Genomic DNA, 22489 nt, shown 5'->3' with positions numbered 1-22489 from the left:
TTTGGCTGCCATATGATGGCGTAGGCTGGTCTAGGTCAGGTGATTCATCCAGATTAGTTCAGCTCAGGTGAGTCAAGCATTTCCTGAGATCTGTGTCTTGGCAAAGAGCTTCTTAACATTTTGAGCTGCCCAGAATGTCATTCCCTACAGTGTGCTGATAGGCAGGTTAATAAAGAGTTCTTAGATTCCTGGACTCAGAAGGCATCTTGAGGTCAACAGTGACAGTGGAAACAACATGAACGCCCCAGAGACTGGCTGGGTGACCTTGGGCAGGTAGCAACACTGTGGTGGTCCTGGGCCTCCTTCTCATCTTGAAGGTGAAAAGGTTGAACTCGAGGATTCGTAGGATCTCATCCAGCTTTTGCAGATCAGCTGGTCTAGCGCTTCCCAAACTCTTGGATTTTACAGATCAGTATAGTTTTTTTTAAGAATGGACACGAGGTATTTACTTTTTTGTGTGTGTGAGAGGGAGTTTCACTCTGTCACCCAGCCTGGAGTACAGTGTCACGATCTTGGCTCACTGCAACCTCCACCCCACCAGGTTCAAGCAATTCTCCTGCCTCAGCCTCCCCAGTAGCTGGGATTATAAGCGCCCACCACCACACCCAGCTAATTTTTTGTATTTTACTAGAGACGGGGTTTCACCATCTTGGCCAGGCTGGTCTCAAACTCCTGACTTCAGGTGATCCACCCGCCTCAGCCTCCCAAAGTGCTGGGATTACAGGCATGAGCCACCATGCCCAGCCACAAGGTATTTACTTTTTCTTTTCCTAGGAAGGACAATAAAAATCAACTACTACTGCCATTTTGTATCACATCATTTCCAGAAGGAAAGATCATATTAACAACAACAACAACAACAACAAATTGAAGGAAATAACTTCAACACAAAAGACAGTGCTTGCTAGGACAAGTGGGATGGGAACTTTACTTCAGCATACATGCTTGCTATGCGCTGGCTCTTTCTTCTTCTATTTTTTTTTTTTTTGAGATGGGAGTCTTGCCCTGTCACCCAGGCTGGAGTATAGTGACACCATCTCAGCTCACTGCAACCTCTGCCTTCAGGGCTTAAGCAATTCTTGTGCCTCAGCCTCCTAAGTAGCTGGGATTACAGGCATGTGCCACCATGCCCAACTAATGTTTTTCATAGTTTTAGTAGAGATGAGGTTTCACCATGTTGGCCAGGCTGGTCTTGAACTCCCGACTTCAGGTGATCAGCCTACCTCGGCCTCCCACAGTGCTGGGATTACAGGCGTGAGCCACTGCACCTGGACCATTCCTTTTTTTTTTTTTTTTTTAAAGACGGAGTTTCGCTCTTGTTGCTCAGGCTGGAGTGCAATGGTGTGATCTTGGCTCACTGCAATCTCGGCCTCCAGGGTTCAGGTGATTCTCTTGCTTCAGCCTTCTGAGTAGCTGGGATTACAGGTGCATGCCACCATACCAGGCTACTTTTTGTATTTTTAGTAGAGACGGAGTTTCACCATGTTGGCCAGGTTGGTCTTGAACTCCTGACCTCAAGTGATCCACCCACCTGGCCTCCCAAAGTGCTGAGATTACAGGCATGAGCCACCACCCCCAGACCCATACCTTTGTCGTGTGTTTGAAATATTTTATGATAACAAGGTAAATTATTTCTAAAACCGCCACTACACCCATTGCCATGCAACACCGTACTAGAAATCCCAGCCGATGTAATAAAACAAACAAACCGAAAAAGAATTAAAATATTTTAAACGTGGGCAAATGGTCTGCATACTGCTGCAGTACCTGAAATAAGAGATCTTTTAGGGGACTTGGGTAAAGATAATTTTTTTTATTTTTATTTTTTGGTAACATGAGAGCATTTGTTCAGGAGTAAGAATAGTATGAAGACAGGAGCTCCTTCCCTAAAGGATATAAGGGATGATAAGGGACTCTGGGAGTTTGTTGGCATAAAGCATCCCCAAGAGGATGGCTGTTAAATCTATTCATCCACCCTACAGAGCTTTTTTGTTGATTCAGGTTCTGCCACTCATTTGTGAGAGCATGAAGTTTAGGAGAGTTTGATCGAATACAGTGCTTCGCTAGTCATTTACTGCTTCCTGTTTTGACTTTTAAAATTTCATCAGTCAGCAATCTCACTCTTAACCAAATGCCTTATCATACAGAGAAAAGAAAAAAGAGGAACCCTGTTCTCACGTTAACTATTTTTATTTTTGAACTAATCTGAATTCTTGCGTAAGTGTTTTTGCTGAACATGACAAATCAGTCTCACTCTGGATGCAAGTCAGCCCTGGTTTGGGAAGTCATGGGTTCCAGATACCAGGCACAAATAATAGTGACTTTTACCAATGTCTCTTGATGCTTATTAGTGCCTGAAGATAGAAGATAAGACAATACATAATATTGATAGTATTTCTTGGATTTACTGAACCCTAAATTCAAAAAAGAAGTTTTATTTGGGAGAGGAAATACAAGAAAATGAGACAAGGAACTTGTCTCAACAAATAACCAGTAACTTTCAGCGGATGTCTGTAGGTCAGCCCAGATTCAGCCCAGAGTCTTAGACTCTTTTACCCATAGAAACATCTAGAGAGGTAGCTGGACTGGAAACCAGAGGCACTGCTTTGTGGCTAATTTGCTGTGTGATCTTAGGCATCGTACCTCCTTCAGTGCCTCAATTTCCTCATTTGCAAAACCAGAGTCCCTGAGTATACGATCTCCAAAGTTATTTCAGTTCCAAATTCTATAGTCAAAAGTCAGAAAGGGACTTCATTTCTTCTAGAAAGTCACCAGAAGTTGCAGTAAAGAGCAAAGTTGGAGCAAAATGGCTCTTCTGGTCAACTCTCATTTATTCATTGAATATTTGGCCAATATGTGCTAAATACTTACAGCAGGGTCCCCAACCAACAGGCCACAGACTGGTACCTGTACCTATATGGACCAGTACTGTGGCCTGTTAGGAACCCAGCCATACAGCAGGACCCAGCCATACAGCAGGAGGTGATCAGTGGGCGAGCAAGCAAAGCTTCATCTATATTTACAGCCGCTCTCCATCATTGGCATTAACACCTGAGCTCCGCCTCCTGTCAGATCACCAGGGACATGACAGTCTCACAGGAGCACAAACCCTATTGTGAACTGCACATGCAAGGGAGCTTATGAGAATCTAATGCCTGATGATCTGTCACTGTCTCCCATCACCCCCAGATGGGACCATCTAGTTGCAGGGAAACAAGCTGAGGGCTCCCATTGAGTCTACATTACGGTGAGTTGTATAATTATTTCATTATATATTACAATGTAATAATAATAGAAACAAAGTGCACAATAAATGTAATGTGCTTGAATCATCCCAAAACCATCCTCCTCCCTGCCGTGGGTCTGTGGAAAAATTGTCTTCCATGAAACCTGTCCCTGGTGCCAAAAAAGTTGGGGACTGCTGGCTTACACAGGATAAAAACACATGCCAGATTCTTGCCCATAGGCTAAGCAGTGATTTCTGGGCAAATTGTGGTTGAGGGAACCAAAAAAAAAAATCCGTCAAAAGGATTTTGGCAAGGTGAGGTAGCTCACACCTGTAATCCCAGCACTTTGAAAGGCTGAGGCAGGAGAATCACTTGAGTGGTAGACCAGCCCGGGCAGCATAGTGAGACCCTGTCTCTCCAAAAAAAAAAAAGAAAGAAAAAAAAAATTAGCTGGTATGGTGGTGTGTGCCTGTGATCCCAGCTACTCAGGAAGCAGGAGGATCTCTTGAAGCCAGGAGTTCAAGATCAGCATAGGCAACAGTCTCTTTAAAAATAATAATAATAATAAAGAAAGAAAAAGAAAAAAAAAAGAAAAAAGATTTTGACAGAGCTGAGTCTTCCTCAGCTAGGAGCTTGGGCAAAGTACTCTCACAGATAATTTTCCAGGGAGGGGACTTTCTTGAAAGCTTTAGCTTGAGCGCTAGGGGAAATCTGATTTTAAGAACTTTGAGATATGAATGGAGTTGATGGAAGAAAACATCTTTTGAAAGGATGAGGCAGAGTTTTGGTTTCATCTGTCGGGGGGGCTATTGCTGTTCCTTTGCTCTTGGAAGACTGTGTTAATAATGATCACACACATGATCTGTACAGGGCTGCCCATATGCCAGATATTATTCTAAGCCCCACTCAGCATATACCAACTCATGAATCCTCACAAGGGTGTGAGGGGAGTATTATTATTAGCTGGGGAAGCTGAGGCACAGAAAAGCAACTTACTCAAGTACCTCCATACAGTAGGTACTGGAGCTGGAATTTGAATCTACAAACTGGCAGACCGTGCCCTTCATCCCAACCAATGATGCCTTCCTAAATGGGTCTGTCAGTGATGTAAAAGTAAAGCTGAGGTTTCTACATGACCCTGTGACTATGGAAACAAATTACCGCTAATTTGGTGTCTCCGTACAACAGAAATTCATTCTCTTCCATTCTAAAGTTTGGAAACCCAAAATGGGGCTCACCCAAGGTCTAAATTCAAGATGTTGGCCGGGCTGTGTTCCTCCTGGAAGTGCTACAGGGACACCTGCTTCCTTGCCTTTTTCAGCTTCTGGAGGCCCCCCTAATTCTTTGGCTCATGGCCTCCCTCCATCGTCAGATCCAGCAATGGCCACATGAGCCATTCGCAAGCTGCATCACTCTCACATATTCCCTGTTTTGTCCCTTCTTTCCCTTATCATGACCCTTGTAATTACATTGGGCCCACCCCAATAATCCAAAATAATTTCCACATGTCAAGATCCTTAATCACGTCTGCAAGATCCCTTTTGCATATAAGGTAACATACTCACCGATTTTGAGGATTAGGATGTAGACATCATTGGGGGCCATTATTCTGCCTACTACACCCATCAGTTCCACTCGTAGGTATGCACCCAGGAGAACTGAAAACATGCTCCACACAAAAACTTGTTTGCAAAAGTTCACAGCAGTAATATTTATAATTGCCAAAAAGCAGAAACAACCCAAATGCCCATACACAACCAAGTGTCCATCGATAGATGAATGGATAAACAAAATGTGGCCTATCCTTACAATGAAATGTTATTGAGCCATCAAAATAAATGAAGCACCAGGTGCAGTGGCTAATCCCTTTAGTCCCAGCACTTTAGGAGGCTGAGACTAGAGGATCGCTTGAGTTTGAGATCAGCCTGGGCAACATAGTGAGACTCTGTCTGTACAAGAAAAAAAAAAAAGAAATTAAGCATGGTGGTGCACGCCTGTCCCAGATACTCCTAAGGCTGGAGGAGGGTGAGGATTGCTTGAGCCTGGAGGTCAAGGCTGCTACAGTGAACCATGATCGTGCCACTGCACTCCAGCTTGGGTGACAGAGCAAGACCCCATTAAAAGAAAAAAAAAGGAATGAAGCACTCACTGATGCATGCTACAACATGGAAGAACCTTGAAAACACGATGCTAAATGAAAGAAGCCAGACACAAATGCCACATAATGCCATACCATTATATGAAGTGTCCAGAAAAGGTGGAATTTATAGAGACAGAAAGTAGATTCGTGGTTGCCTGGATCTGGTGGATGGGAAAAGGAGTGACTACAGGGATCTTTTGGGGATGGTGGAAATGTTCTAAAATTAGATTGTAGTGTACTTGCACACTCCATGAATTTACTACAAATTATTGAATTGCACACTCAACGTGAGTGAATTGTATGATACGTAGATAACACCTCAATAATTTACTTATTAAAAAGGAAGAATGGGGCTGGGTGCGGTGGCTCATGCCTATAATTTCAGCACTTTGGGAGGCCAAGGCGGGCAGATCACCTGAGGTCAGGAGTTCGAGACCAGCCTGACCAACATGGAGAAACTCGTCTCTACTGAAAATACAAAATTAGCCTGGCGTGCTGGCACATGCCTGTAACCCCAACTACTGGGGAGGCTGAGGCAGGAGAATGACTTGACCCTGGGAGGCGGAGGTTACGGTGAGCAGATCTGCAATTGAATCCAGCCTGGGCAACAAAAGCGAAACTCCATCGAGATGGTGCCACTCTATTCCAACCTGGGTGACAGGGTGAGACACCCATCTCAAAAAAAAAAAAAAAAAGAAAAAAAAGGAGGAAGAAAGCCGGTGCACAGCAAGCATATGTGTTGAAGCCAAGTTCCATCCCACTTGTCCTAACAAGCACTATCTTTTGTGCTGAGGTTATTTCCTTCCACTTTTTTTTTGGTTGTTATGTTAATATGTTCTTTCCTTCTGGAAACGATGTGATAAAAAATGGCAGCAGTAGTTGATTTTTATTGTCCTTCCTAGGAAAGTAAAAGGTAAACACCTTCTGTCAGTTCTTAAAAATCGATGAACTATACTGATCTGTAAAATCCAAGAGTTTGGGAAGCACTAGACCAGCTGATCTGCAAAAGCTGGATGAGATCCTACGAATCCTCGAGTTCAACCTTTTCACCTTCAAGATGAGAAGGAGGCCCAGGACCACCATAGTGTTGCTACCTGCCCAAGGTCACCCAGCCAGTCTCTGGGGCGTTCATGTTGTTTCCACTGTCACTGTTGACCTCAAGATGCCTTCTGAGTCCAGGAATCTAAGAACTCTTTATTAACCTGCCTATCAGCACACTGTAGGGAATGATATTCTGGGCAGCTCAAAATGTTAAGAAGCTCTTTGCCAAGACACAGATCTGAGAAAATGCTTGGCTCAAGTGAGCTGAACTAATCTGGATAAATCATCTGACCCAGACCAGCCTACGCCATCATATGGCAGCCAAAGTCTGTGAATTGCACTTACCATGTGACTAAAAAGTGCTTACTGACCCAGAGGAAAAGATGTTGACTATTTATCCTGGTATCTAAGGGTACTTCCCCAAGGCTCAGCAGAGTGGAACACGTGACTTGCAACCTCTGGGGTTCAACCCTGGCACCACAATCTCAGTTTTACTCTTGATACTGGAAATACACTGCAAAGGCACTTGTAAAACTGCCCAGACTCTTAAGGCCAAAGGCACTTGGGAAATACAAAGATGAAACAGGTGTTTCCGTCTTTATTTATTTCCACCCAATTTATTCCAGAATGGATTGAAGGCAGCTTTCAAGGATACATAAAATAAAAAAGCATAAATTAAAAGAGAGAGTGATACTAAAGTTATGTTGAAATGGAAGACATGTTCCTGACTTGAAGTCCAAGTTTTTATCAAAAATGTCTATAGAGAATATTCAACTAAAATGTTTATACCTGTTAGCTCTATAGTACAAAGTTTTCTTTCTTTCTTTTTCTTTCTTTCTTTCTTTCTTTCTTTCTTTCTTTCTTTCTTTCTTTCTTTCTTTCTTTCTTTCTTTCTTTCTTTCTTTCTTTCTTTCTTTCTTTCTATGGCAACCTTATTGAGGCCAGGTGCGGTGACTCATGCCTATAATCCCAGCACTTTGGGAGGCCGAGGTGGGTAGATTAATTGAAGTTAGGAGTTCAAGACCAGCCTGACCAACATGGTGAAACCCCATCTCTACTAAAAATACAAAAATTAGCCGGACCTGGTGTCAGGTGCCTGTAATCCCAGCTACTTGGTAGGATAAGGCAGGAGAATTGCTCGGACCCGGGAGGCAGAGGTTGCAGTGAGCCGAGATCATGCCACTACACTCCAGCCTGGGTGACAGAGCAACAGTCTGGCACCAAAAAAAAAAAAAAGTGTTCTTTCTTTATTAAAGGTAGTACCTCCAGGAAATGGAATATTACATTGTTCAGTGCTAAAAAGACATGAGCTATCAAGCCAGGAACAGTCACGGAGAAACCTTACATGCATATTACTAAATGAAAGAAGCCAATCTGAAAAGGCTATATACTGCATGACTCCAACTATATGACATTCTGGAAAAGGCAAAACTATGGAGACAGTCAAAAAAATCAGCAGTTGCCAGGGGTTGGGAGAGAAGAATAGGCAGACCACAGAGGATTTTGGGCAGTGAAACTACTCTGTATGATACTGAAATGGCAGATACATGTCATTGGATGTTTGTCAAAACCCGGGAAACATACATCACCGAGAGTGAACCTTCATATATACTACTGACTTTGGATGATAATGATGCATCAGTGTGGGTTCATTGATTGCAGTAAATGTGCCACTCAGATGTGAGATGTTGATTGTAAACAAGCTGGGGGTCGGGGAGGAATATGGGAACTCTGTGTTAAACGCAGAGTTTAAGAAAAATGAAACTTTCCACTCAAATTGCTGTGAACCTCAAATGGCTCTAGAAAATAAAGTCCATTAAAAATGAATAAATAGAATAGTTAATGCAACCAAAAACCTATCATAGATCTGTGACTTTAGTATCATGCATCTGTTGTGATAACTCCAAGTGTAGAGGATGATCTTCGTGCCCTGCCGAGGTCCCCTGTACTGGGCCTGTGCACTGCCTCTTCCCTGCTGTGGTGTTGGCTGCTATGAGCTCACTCCCAACCCCTCTCAGGCTGGTTCCCATTCTGCTCTTGGTTGTGGGAAGCTGTCCCCCAATGGTTGGGAGGTTACACCCGCCTTATTGGCCAACAACTGAGGGATGCTGAGGTTGTAACAGCTCAGCCTTCTTGCCTCTGGGTGGAAGGATCTATCTCTACGGTACCAGCCATGCTCCAGAGCTCTCTGCGGGATCAGGCTGAGGCCCACCTCCTCCTGAAGCTTTGTCTTTGCAGAGCATCTTCCTTTGCCCTCCTCTGTTTCCCTCCCTCCTGTCTAGATTTCTCCTGACAGCATGCCCTGCATAACTCACTTGCAACACATCTCAGGCTTTGCTTCTAGGGAGGTGGCCTCTGACAGTTCCTATGGCCTGTCCCTGTCTTCCTAGTATTAATATATCGTGATTTATCTTGCAAGATATTATATGGAAGTTCATCTTAGCAAAGATATGGAATTCATTGTCCACAGTGTTGCTTAACACAAACAAACAGAAAATCGTTAATGTTTTTCTCCATTTGTGTAGCTAAAAGCTGCACATACCTCGTTGCACTTGACCCTGATTCTACAGAGTCTTTTCCTCCCAAGAACAAGTTTCTGCATTAAGAGTGATTTAGGGGAGAAAAGTGGAAGTATAAGGAGACAGAACAGAGGTGGTGACATACAATGTGACTAGAAGTGAGTCTGAAAACTGTGGGCTTCCCTTGGGTGGGTCACAGATTTTGCAATAAACCTTCTATTTATCAACACACACACACACGCACACACACACACACATAAGATCATTTATAAATTCAGTGTCTCCCTTTTGGAAAATAACTCTATTAAGAGCAATCAGGAATTTCTTCCTCTTTTCTTTCTGTGTTTTCTTGAGACAGGGTCTTACTCTGCTGCCCAGGCTGGAGTGCAGTGATCCTCTGGCCTCAGCCTCCCGAGTAGCTGGGACCACAGGCATGTGCCACCACATCCTGGTAATTTTTTTGTATTTTTATAGAGACAGGGACTCACCGTGTTGCTCAGGCTGGTCTGGAACTACTGGCTCAAGTAATTCTCTTGCATTGGTTTCCAAAAGTTCTAGGATGGCAGGCATGAGCCACCAGGACCTGCCAGGAATTTCTTCCTCCATCTTTCTAAGAAACACACTCCACCGTGATTGATGGTGATGCAACATGTTTGATAGGATCCTTAGGGAAGAAAAGCCCCAGCCCAGGTCAATTCCTCTGCTCTCCAGGCTCACCTGCCTTAGAGATGTTGGGTCACTCTTGTTTAATTTCTCTGAGGTTCCATTTTCTCATCTGTAAAATGGGAATAGTAATAGTCCCTGCTTCACAGATTTTTCATGAAGATTAGCTGATAAAATAATACTCTACCTAGTAGGTTCTGAGCTAGTATTAAGAATGAAACAAGAGCACTTATTATTCCTCTAATACCAAAGGGTGAAAATCATTTCAGTATTGGGCTCATGGGGTCTTTGACTTCAGGCCTGTCTCCTACCTACCCTAAACTTCCTCCTATTCTGTCATCAGCTGATACTTGTTGAATACTCATGAGACTTCCTTAGAAGGCTGAAGTGCCTCTCCTTAGACCTACCGTGGGATGCCATTAATGCTGGTGACAGAGGCCTGTCTGGTCCCTTTCTCCCAAGAGTGAGCCGCCAGCCTGCCTGAGTGCTCTGAAACAGAGGAGCTGCAATTCAAACTTTACCCAGTTCTCTATTTTTTTTTTTCTCAAAAGGGTTAAAAATATATGAAGTAACCCTCAGCTCTGCAAAAAATATTGTGTTTCACTATTTCCTTTAACTGCTCTCTGGATCTGGAGCGCCCATTGTAGGGAGAAAGACCAGCGCATGGGGAAGAGATGACTTGAAGCTGCCGCTTAGAGACAGCTCAGATTCCACTGGTTTAAGTCACCTTACTTCAGATTCCTTTGGGAAAGTGGATTCGTCTTTCAGGCTGTCTTCCTGGCAGCCCCCTTACTTCCTGTAGCGATAGAACACCTGAGCTTTAGCCAGGCCCATGGCTTCCCAATTAAAGACTACATTTCCCAGCCTCACCTGAAGCCAGGTACAGCCACGTGACTCAATTCTGGCCAATCGGATAATACTCATACAGTCTCTATGTTGCTGCCTGGAAAGTGCCATAGTGTGGAGCCATCGTAGACCAGATGAAGCCAACAGTCTAGGAATGGAAGAGCTCAAGGGAGAATGAACCTGGGTCTCCAACACCAAACAGCTTCTCCATTAGCTCTGGACTGCTAATACTTGGATGCTTCACAAGAGAGAAACCTTTTATCTTGTTTATGTCACTGTCACTTTGGTCTCTGTCATGGTAGCTGACTCTGCATTCTGACTAACACACTTCCTGTTCCCACATCTCTTTTCCAAGATGGCGTCTGGAGACAGGGCAGGCTTCTGTAGCCTCATGGCACTGGGAAGAGAATCCTTTCTCACATGTGGTTCTTCAGGGTTTACTGGTCTCTGATGTCTTGAGACTTTCCTGGTTTAGTTCCTGGGCCCTGGTGCTTGCTTGGCTGGTCCCACTTGGGTTTTCAAGGTGCTGAACTGGGACTTGCTGCGGGCACCGTGCTGCACACCACAGATTTGTTCTGAACTTCTGTGCTTTGCAAAGATCCAGAAACCCTCAGCCACTTTTTCCAAACTACTCTGGTGTGTGTAGGTCTCTCTCGGCTGCCCTCCAGCACACCTGCACACCTGCCTTGGCACATTCCTCAGCCATTTCTTAACGAACCCCTGAATGTGGGCCTATGCTATGGGGGCTTGCAGATTCCTGGCCTGTGTGCTGAGAAGTGGAGAGAAAATCCTATGTACTAGGACTTCTCTAAGCACCTATGTGCAGCCTAGGAACCCCTCCTTTCACAGTTGAACCTGGGGGTGGGGAGGAGGAAAGAAGGGCCTTGCAGTTTGACCTCCCCTTCCCACCCACTACCCCAACACAGAGAGACGAAGAAGCTTTCTCTTGCTGGATGCCCATATCTCCGGATCATTTTCTCCTCTTTCCCTCCTCTGTGGGTTTTTTTTTTTTTTTTTTTTTTTTGAGACGTAGTCTAACTCTATCACCCTGGCTGGAGTACCTTGGCGTGATCTCAGCTCACTGCAACCTCGGCCCCCTGGATTCAGGTGATTCTCCTGCCTCAGTCTCCAGAGTAGCTGGGATTACAGGTGCGTACCACCACCCCTGGCTAATTTTTGTATTTTAGTAGAGATGGGTTTTCGCCATGTTGGCCAGGCTGGGCTTGGACTCCTGACCTCAGGTGATCTGCCCGCCTCGGCCTCCCAAAGTGCTAGGATTATAGGTGTGAGCCACCACACCCGGCCTCGCTGTGGCATTTTGATACTCCCCCCACTCATGTTCCACATCCAAAGACAAACTTCAAAGGTTAGCTCAGTGGTTCTCAACTGGGGATAATTTTGTCCCCCAGGGGTCACCTGGCAATGTCTGGAGACATTTTTAAGTGTCACAACTGGGCAAAGGGGGGTTGTTACTGATGTCTGGTGGGTAGTGGTCATGGATGCTGCTAAACATCCTCCAATGCACAAACAGGACAGTGTCCCACAGCCAAGAATTATGCAGCCTAAAATGTGAATCATGCTGAGGTTGGGTGACCCAGGCATAGCCTTCATTGAGGAAGCACCTTAAGGCAATATGAGTTGCAAGTGAAGGATAAACAGCTAGGTTTAATAATCTCCTGTTACATCTCTGCAGATCAGTGTCAGATATGGCATTCAGCTCTAAGAGATAACTAAGACTGGGGCCTGCCTAGGTTATTCAACAAGTATGTACTGAAGACCTCCTGTGTGCCAGGCACTGTTCTGGGCACCAAGGTAAGCAAAACAGACAAAGCTTTCATCCTTCTGGAGTTCATATTCTAATGGAGAACAAGGCAATAAATAAGTAGCAGTCCCTGTGCCATTGCCTGGCTCTGCCACTTATCAGCTGTGTGACTTTGAGCACGTTAATCTCTCCGGCTTTGGTTTCTTCATCTATAATATCAAGCTAATAATAGGACTCACCACATAGGACTGCTCCTCACAAGGTTGTAATGTGAGTTGAAAGAATGAATATGCACAAAGCCTTTAGACCACAGCTGCTATCTGTTAAGAAAATAAAAATAACTCAACCACATAAATATCATGACATAAGAGAAATAAATGTAGAATACGATGTCAGAAGTTAATGGAAAATAAAACCAGGTAAGGGAATAGAGAATGAGAGACGGGAGCCCTGGGGAATTTATTATATAGAATATTCAGGGAAGTCTCTCTGAGAAAATGACATTTGAGCAGAGACCGAATGAAGGGAAGAAATGCCTCATTCAATATACCAAAAAAATCCATTTCAGGTGGATTAAAGACCCCAAACAAGATGCTTATTATAAACCTACCAGATTGGCAAAAAGTAAAAGTCTGATAATAGCAGATGTTGGTGAGGTTACGGAGCAAGGGAACTTGCAGACATGTTGGTGGGGACGTCAAGTGGGACAACCCATTTGGAAACTGGTTTTGCGTTACAAAGAGAAGTTGAAAATGCACCCTTCTTGAGATGCAGAAATTGTACTCCCAGGCATTTACCCAAGAAAACTCATGCATATGTGCCTCAGGATACATGAATAATCATATTCCCATCAGTATTACTCCAAACCTGGAAACAACCCAAATCTCCATCAGTAATAGAAAGATAGGCCAGGCGTGGTGGCTCACTCCTGGAATCCCAGGACTTTGGGAGACTGAGGTTGGCAGATCACCTGAGGTCAGGAGTTCGAGACCAGCCTGGCCAACGTGGCGAAATGTGGCAAAAGCCTGTCTCCACTAAAAATACAAAAAATTAGCCAGGTGTGGTGGTGTGCACCTGTAGTCCCAGCTACTCAGGAGGCTGAGGCATGAGAATCGCTTGAACCTGGGAGGCAAGGTTGCAGTGAGCAGAGATCATGCCACTGCACTCCAGCCTGGGAGACAGAGTGAGACTCCCTCTAAAAAAAAAAAAAAAGACAAAGCTATAGAATATCTAGCACCCATTTACCTAGCACCAACTTTATCAAGTGATGACATTATGCCATATTTGTTTCTTACCCTTAAAAAATTATAAACGTATTTCTAAAGGCATCTGTCCCTGCTTTCTCCATCCAGAAGTAACTACTATAATAAATTAATGTTTATTATTCCTGTAAATTTTTATACCCTTAACATGCATTTCAATATCTATACAAATTATATAGTATTATTTTATAGGTTTGAAAGTTTTAAATAAATGTTATTATATCATACATGTATTTCTGCAACTTGTTTTCTTAATAATTATGTTCACTTCTAGCTAATTCTGACCAACTAGGCAAGTGTGTATCAGATACTCTATACGTCCTGGTGAAAATGTGAACTTGGGTTTGGGAATAGCAGTTGCTCCACTCTGGCTGAGCAGGTGAACTCCCACACTATATACATTGTGTTTTTTGTTTTTAACTTTTTATTACAAAAAACCTCAAATATGTAGTAGCATAGGCAGCACAGTGTAAAGGACCATATGTAATGATCAGCCAAACTCAGTGTTGAACAATGATGAGCAGTCTTGTCTGATTTGTACCCTCGCCAAGTTCCCCCAGTTCAGATAATCTTCTAGCAAATCGCAGACATTACTTGTTTCTTATCTGTAATTGTTGGCCCCAAGATGGCCTCTACAGATCCTCACCTCCTGGTACACATGCCCTCCTGTATTGTCCTCCCACAGTGAATTGGGGATAGTCTATGAAACTAGTACAATATGGTAGAAACATTGGTTTCTGACTTCCAAGGCTGAATTATAAAAGACATTGTGGTTTCCTCACTGGTCCCTTGGATTGCTCCCTGTAGGAGATAAGGGGTGCAGAGAGTAAATTTCCAGGCAGTGAGAATAGCAAGGCCAATGTTCCTGAGGGCCAGATGGCTGGAGCATGTGGGTAAAGAGGAGAGCAGTTTAAGATGGAGCTGGAGAGAGAGGCCTTATTTGGACATGGTCTGATCTGTTGCCCATCTATAACTGACTGAAGCTCTGCTGCTGTGATTGGCTGAGACTTCTGTTATAAAAGTATATTCCTAAGTTAGGCTTTCAGTTAGTTTATGTGCCAAGTTAGGTTGCAGTTCCTTACGTAAGAACTCAAGTATAGAGGCGTCCTCAGGCCAAATTTAGTTCAATGTAGCCCTTTAAAGAAATAATTTTGACTGGGTGCACTAGCTCACACCGTAATCTCAGCACTTTGGGAGGCCAAGGTGGATGGATCACAAGGTCAGGAGTTCGAGACCAGCCTGGCCAATACGGTGAAACCCAGTCTCTACTAAAAATACAAAAATTAGCTGGGCATGGTGGCAGGAGCCTGTAATCCTAGCTACTCAGGAGGCTGAGGCAGGAGAATCACTTAAACCCGGGAGGCGGAGGTTGCAGTGAACCAAGATCCCACCACTGCACTCCAGCTTGGGCGACAGAGCTAGACTCTGTGTCAAAAAAAAAGAAAGAAAGAAAGAAAGAGAGAGAGAGAGAGAGAGAGAGAGAGAGAGAGAGAGAGAGAGAGACAGAAAGAAAGAAAGAAAGAAAGAAAGAAAGAAAGAAAGAAAGAAAGAAAGAAAGAAAGAAAGAAAGAAAGAAAGAAAAAGAAAGAAAGAAAGAAAGAAAGAAAGAAAGAAAGAAAGAAAGAAAGAAAGAAAGAAAGAAAGAAAGAAAGAAAGAATGAATTTTATGGCATAAGAAACAATCACCCACATATACCTTATAAGCCACTAACTGAGGCCCTGAGAGAGTTGTCCATGACACCATAGTAAGGCACAACATAGTTTGTTTACTCCCACGCTTGTGCTATTTCCAGGACAACATAAAGCACTTTCTCCGCTTAGCCCCACTACCAACATGGGGACATATGGGGGTTGGAGGGCTCTTCAAAGGCATGACAGCTGAGGATAGGGAGAGAGGGGGATCTAAGAGGTTCACCAGGGGTGAAGGGGTGAAGGGATTCATCCCTAGGAGCAGTTTAGCAGCCCAGATAACATGGAAAACACCAGAACTGCCCTGTCACATCTGGGGAACTTCCAAAAAGGTGTGGGAATATGAAATCCCCTTGGGTCATCCAAGATCAGTTCATAAAAATACTACACTCTGTGCTCTATAAAAGAAAGGATACATCAATACTCATGTTGCTTGTCAACCTAGATATTATACAACATACATACAAACATAAGGTACATATTTTTAAGTGCTAAGTGCCCTCTGCTGCTGGAAGATAAAAATGCACAAAAAGGCTCACAATTTCATTCTCCAGATCTGTGCAAAGTAGAATCACAGCACCAAGGAGCTGAAAGACACAGGAATCTTCTAGTGTGGGTCACAAAGTCCCTAGGGGAAGCTTGAAGGAGCTAGACAGATACTTTAAATGTGGGGTGTAAGGATTCACAGAGGCAGGGCTGTGAAGACATAGAGAGTACGTTCTATCTCCTGGGATATTCAAAGTTTAAAATAATTTTTTAATGTTATTTACTTTCAAAAATAAGATTTTTATGGTACAAAGTTCAAAGGGTACATACAAAAAAGGATACATTAAAAAATAAACCGGCCGGGCATGGTGGCTCACACCTGTAATCCCAGAACTTTGGGAGGCCAAGGCAGGAGAATCACTTGAACCCAGAAGGTGGAGGTTGCAGTGAGCTGAGATCATACCACTGCACTCCATCCTGGGCGACAGAGTGAAATGCCCTCTCAAAAATAAATAAATAAATAAATCTTCCTCTCACTCCTGTTACCTAGCCAAGTCCTCCTCTCTGGATGCAAACAAGGTGTCCTTCAAGACATAGACTCTACCTATAAAAAGTATTTTTACACAAATGATAGTGAAACCACATTTGCAAAATTATGACAGTAAGAAACATCTGACATAGCTGATTCCATCTTGCTTCTAACTTCCAAGCTATCCTTGTTTATTCTTGAGCATAGGCCAAGCTGGCTCTGGGAGTAATTTAGTTTATAATTTAACCTTAAAGCAAGGATGATAGTATCCCTTCCGCAAACTACCCCCTCCTTTTCTGGAAACTAAAACTACCTTTTAAAAACTAACGAAAGGCTGGCCAGGCGCAGCGGCTAACACCTGTAATCCCAGCACTCTGGGAGGCTGAAGTGGGCGTATCACTTGAGGCCAGAGTTGGAGACTAGCCTGGGCAACCTGGCGAAAACCCACCTCCACTAAAAATACAAAAATTAGTCAGGTGTGGCAGTGGGCGCCTGTAGTCCCAGGTACTCAGGAGGTTGATGCAGGAGAATTGTTTGAACCCAGGAGGCAGGGGTTGCAGTGAGCCAAGACTGCACCCCTGCATTCACTTGAGCAACAGAGCGAGACCTTTTCTCAAGAAAGCAAAACAAAACAACAACAATTGAAAAAAAAGCAACAACAACAACAAAAAAACCTAATGAAAGGCCACAAGATTAGTATTATGGGAGGGGCCTACATCTGCTAAGATATAAGTGTAGTTACACTATAGCCATTGTTCTGGAGGTCACAAGATTAGTAACCTCCTCATTTGCTCCTGTAGACAACACCACTATTGTTAAAATCTGAAATGTTGATGGCATTTTTCAGACCCTGAATTCTGATGGACCAGTTGGTGGTGTTGTAGTCTCACCAACGCACCACAGTGTGGCAATCTCTCTTGTGAGGTATCACCTGGAGTTCTTTACCTCACGTCCATGATGATTAAGAAGCGCAGACACAAGGGTGAGGTGGGAACGAAAGTTTAGTAAGCGAAAGACGAAAGCTGTCCGCCCGCAGAGAGGGAAGCCTGAATGGGTTGCCCACTATGAGGCTGGGGTCCAGGGTTTTTATAAACTGGAAAGGGGAAGGAATGTGCTTAGTCTGTGGGCTGTCTTGGAGAAAGTGATTCAGCTTGGCCCGAGGACCTTGGCCTGGGACCAATCAGGGGCTGAAGTGATGATTCACAGAGGCCAGTCTCACAATCTGAAAAGGAAAGGAAAGTGCCCACCAGAACCCACTGGAGCCCACTGTGTTCATGCCCAAAAAAGGAGAACAAACTTTTTCCCAGGAGCCCACTGATTACAAAAAGGACAAAGGCATTTCTATGTCAGGCCTTGTCCCCTTATCTGAGTGAACTGGAGGTTTGTGCAAGTTTTTATCTGAATGGGCTGGAGGTTCTTCTAACTGTGCAGCCTTGGGCGTGTCTCCAGGCACAACTCCCTGTGCTAGTTCCCTTATTGTTGCTTGCAGCTTGATTTTTTTCCCAGGCTGCTTTTTCTGTTATGTGGGGATGAGGCACTAACCTGTGGGTTGGGGGCTCTCTGGGGACCCTTCCCTTGCTATCTACCTAAGGCAAGCTCGCTAACTCCTCTCAGTGCCACCTGGACCTGTAACCCATACCAAGAAACTGGCTCAACTGGTCTTGTGATCCACCCAGGAAATGACTCAGCACAAGAAGATAGTTTTGACCCTCTATTATTTCATCCCCAACCCAACCAGTTAACATCCTTCATTCCCTAGACCCCAGGCCACCAGGCTATCCTTAAGAAACCCTCACCTCCAAATTTTCAGGAAGACTGATTTCAAGTAATAAGCTCCCATCTTCCACTTGGCTAGCCTTGTGTTAATTAAACTCTTTCTCTACTGCAATACTGCTGTCTCAGTAAATCTGTGCAGTGGGCAAGAAGAACCCGTCAGGCAATTACAAAATCACACTGTATACACCATTATTTTCCTTTTGTGTTTTTTTCTAATTTAACATATATTCTTGAGATCTTAGAGGTTTTCCATATCCTTGCATAAGAGATCCTGTTTCTTTTTAAAAACAGCCACATAATATTCCACTGGATGAATGTACCAAGAATTTTAAATCAATGAACATTTAACTTGTTATTTGCTGTTATAAGCAACACTGTAATTAATAACTTCATATATGTCATTTTGCATAAGTGTGAGTATACCTGTAGGGTAATTTCCTAAAAGTGGAACTACCTTCTTAAAGGTATGTATTTTTTGAAAATTGTTTTAAGTATAACATGATATATGTAAAGAACTGTCAAGTACAGTGTTGGATGGATTTTTACATATAATCAATACCAATGTTAAGATGTAGAATACTATGAGCACCTCCATCTTGACCACTCCCAGTCAATATCTGCCCTCCCAAAAGATAACTGATACTATAACTTCTTCTTTTTTTTAATTTTATTTTTTTGACAGAGGGTCTCACTCCATTACCCAGGCTGGAGTGCAGTGTCGCAATCATGGCTCACTGCAACCTCAAACTCCTGGGCTCAAGCAATCCTCCTCCTTCAACCTCCTGAGTAGCTGTACAGGCAGCACACATCACCATGCCTGGTTAATTTTTTTTTTTTTTTTTTTTTTTTGTAGAGATGGGGTCTTCCTACGTTGCTCAGGCTGTTCTCGAACTCTCAGGCTCAAGTGATCCTCCCGCCTCAGCCTCCCAAAGTGTTGGGATTACAGGCATCAGCCACCATGCCTGGCCTTATTATGACTTCTGTAACCACTAATTCACTTTGCCTGTTCTTGACCTTCAGAGAAACAGAATTACAGTCTTTTTGGACTGGCTTCTTTTAAGTCAAAATTATGCCTGTGAGTTCCATCTATGGTGTTGTGGTTTCTTGTTTTTCATTGGTATGAAGTACCGTGTTGTACAGCTATACTACAATTTTGTAATCCATTCACCAGTTTATTAGCATTTGGGCTGTTTCCAGTTTGCATTATTATGAATAAAGCTGCTTTGAACATCCTTGTAAATAAATGTCTTTGGGTGGATACCTGCATTCATTTCTCCTGAGCAGAATTACTGACTCATGGGGTAAATCTATGCTAGGTCATACAGTAGGCCTCTGTTTAATTTTAGTAGATATAGCTAATGTTTTCCAAAGTGTTCCTATCACTTACACTCCTCTCAGAAATGTATGCCTGTTCCGGTGGCCCTATGTCCTCATCAGTACCTGGAATTTTCCATCTTTTTACATTTTAGCCATTCTGGTGGGTATGCAAATGTATTTCATTATCATTTTAATTCACATTTCTCTGATGACTAATAATGTTGAACACCTTTTCATGTGCTTTTGGATATTTTCTCTTGCGAAGTGTTTATTAGCTCATTCTTATTAGGTGGATTTTTTTTTTTAATTTTGATTTGTAAGAGCGCATTATATTCCAGATATAAGTCCTTTGTCAAATGTATGTGTTGTAAATGCCTTCTCCCAACCTGTGGCTTTCCTTTCATTCTTTTAATTTTTATGAACAGAAATTCTTGATTTTGGCCAGACACGGTGGCACACAACTATAGTCCCAGCATTTTGGGAGGCCAAAGTGGGTGGATTGCTTGAGCTCAGTAGTTCAAGACAAGCCTGGTTAATATGGTGAAACCCTGTCTCTAAAAAAAAAAATATTAAAATTAGCCAGGCAAGGTAGCATGTGCCTGTAGTCCTAGCTACTTGGGAGGCTGAGGTGGGAGGATCACTTGAGCCCAGGAGGTTGAGGCTGCAGTGAGCCAAGGTTGCACCACTGCACTCCAGCCTGAGCAACAGAGTGAAATTAAACACTGTGCTGTGACCAAAACAAAACAAACAAAATGAAAGCAATTAATTGAGGCTGCAGACTTGTAATCTCTAATTCTAGTTCAGTATCTCCATTTAATAAATGATGCCTGGGAAGAGAAGCGGTTTGCTCAAGTTCCTAGAGAATCACAATTAGAACCAAGGTTTTCCTACTTTCTAGACTAGATATATTCCAGTTGAGTACAGTCTTTTTTCCTGATAATAAAATAGAGGGCCAGGAAAGATTAAGTTACTTGAGGGTAATTAACAGTCAAATCAAAACCAGTTTATCTGATTTCTGCCTCTTTTCCATGCTATCTCAATTTACTGAACATTATTATTCATTCATTATTCAATATGTAGGAGTATCTTCTTGTGCCATGTCCTTTGCTGGGTTCTGTTGAAACAGTCATAGACAAGACAGACACCGTCCCTGCCCTCCCTCATATAATTACAATTGTGTAAATGTTATGAAGAAGTATAGGGTAGAAGAAAGAGTATATCAGTTGTGATGCCAGTTAAGTGGGAGACTCAGAAGGGGAGTCACTCCCAAAAAGAAGCTTATGTTTCCACTGCTGGAGGAGGGAAACACTCTGAGATATTAGTTTAATTGTTTATTAGGTAGCCTCAACTCACTGGGGGCACTGACAGGAAATGGTTTAATTTCTTCCAATAATTCTCAAAGATATTTATATCAATTCCCATTTTTTCCTCTGAGCCATAGTTTCCTTGATGATAGCTTGCTTGCTTCCATAATTTTCAGCCCCTTTTAGTATTTAGAACAGACTCGTTTCAGTATTTAACACTCTGCTCTGTTTAATTTCTTTATGCAGATTTGAATTACCACCTGGTGTCATTTCCTTTCAGGTTGAATGATTTTCTTATTATTTCATTTACGGCAAGTCTTATAGGACTAGCCACAACTTCTCTCAGTCTCTGTTTATCTGGGAATGTCTCTATCCAGCCTTCATTTTTGAAGAATAGTTTTGCCGGAAATAGAATCCTTGGTTGACAGTTTTTTTTCCCCTTTAGGATTTTACATATGTTATCCTACTGCCTTCTTCCTTCATTGTTTTTGATATGAAGTCAGCTGTTACTCTTGTTCCTCTATCTTTGATGAGTCATTTTCCTCCTACAGTTTCTAAGATTTTCTTTCTTTCAACAGCTTGACTGTTACGTGCCAGGTTGAATGTCTTTGTGTTTGTCCTATTTGAAGATCATTGAGCTTCCTAGATGTACAGATTAATGTTTTCATCAAATTTGGAAAGTTTTTGGCCATTTCTTCCTCAAATATCCCCTCTCCTCCCAATCCTTCTCTCCTGAAATTCCCATTGCATACATATTGGTATATTTGATGATGTCACACAGATCTCTGAGAATCACCTCATTTTTTATTCTTTTTTCTTTATATTGATTGGACAAATTCTATTGATCTATCTTCAAGTTTTCTAATTCTCTCTTCAGCCCACTCAAATTTGCATTGAGCTCTAGTGAAATTTTTTTTTTTTACTTATTGTACTTTTCAATTCTAGAATTCCATTGATTTTTAAAAAATAATCCCTATCTCTTTACTGATATTCCCTATTTTATGAAGCATTGTTGTAATTTTTTTGTTTTTGTTTTTGGTTTGTTTGAGCCTGGGTCTATGTTCCCTAGGCTGGTCTCGAACTCCTGAGTCCAAGCAATCCTCCTGCCTTGGCCTCCTAAAGTGCTGGGATTACAGGTGTGAGCTGCCACAGCTGGCTGTCATATTTTCACTTAGTTTTGTGAACATATTTTTTCTCTCTCTTTTTTTTTAAATAGAGTAGATGCGCTGTGTGAGACTTGATTTCATATTTGAGAAACTTCCTTGAAGTCGTTATATGCTAAATCCAACATCTCACAACATTTATATTGATTTTCACCTCTGTGTATGGTCACATTTTTCTGTTCATTTGCATGTCTGCTTTTTTTTAATTGAAAACTGGACAATTTAGATAATATAGCAACTCTCGTGTTTTGATGTGCCCCTCAGAGGGTGTTTTTTGTGTTTTTCTTATATGTTTGTTTTGTGACTTGCCTGGACTAATTCTGCAGAGTTTATCTTCCATAGTGTGTTGACAGTGATGTTTCTCCTCAGTTTTTTGTTTTTTTTTTCCTCTTTTATGTTTATTTCTAAGGCTCATTTTCTAAGGTTTTCGCCAAAGTCAAGATGGCTTAGAATTTAGTCAATGATTGATCAGATGTGGTAATTAGACACCTCAAACCAGTGAGACTTCTACCCTTTCTTGATGGAGCTGTGTCATCTAAATAGGTTGAAGAACATTCAAAACTCAGGCAATTTACAAGACTGCTCTGGCTTTTGTTTTGCTGAGTTTTCTTGTGTCTCCTCTGCATCCTCTGCAAGGCTTCCCTGGCTTTTGTTTTCCTGTGCCTCCTCTGCCTCTGTGCAAGGCTTCATGTTCCGCCAGGGTCGAGTAGATGACTGGGGCTTTTGCCAGACTCTCCTGAACTGACACAGCCTTCCAGACCATAA

General features: G+C 42.7%; 1 long non-coding RNA gene across 2 annotated transcripts in view; it reads right to left on the bottom strand.

The window, feature by feature from the left end:
- LOC105467533 (uncharacterized) overlaps positions 1-22489 on the bottom strand; it is a 29355-nt gene that overhangs the window by 3872 nt on the left and 2994 nt on the right. Inside the window, exons 3-5 of one of the 2 annotated variants that reach the window (XR_011625604.1) lie at positions 12438-12518; positions 9416-9702; positions 2196-2354 (exon numbers count right to left, since the gene is read on the bottom strand). This is a non-coding gene — a long non-coding RNA (uncharacterized lncRNA). Of the gene's footprint in view, positions 1-2195; positions 2355-9415; positions 9703-12437; positions 12519-22489 lie in introns of those variants that run through there. The other variant, XR_978942.2, reaches the window with a different exon arrangement.

The sequence above is a fragment of the Macaca nemestrina genome, chromosome 7 (genome assembly GCF_043159975.1).
Source record: "Macaca nemestrina isolate mMacNem1 chromosome 7, mMacNem.hap1, whole genome shotgun sequence".
NCBI classification, from domain to species: domain Eukaryota; kingdom Metazoa; phylum Chordata; class Mammalia; order Primates; family Cercopithecidae; genus Macaca; species Macaca nemestrina.
The sequence above is the reverse complement of the archived record's forward strand: the minus strand, read 5'-3'. Positions and strand labels throughout refer to the sequence as shown.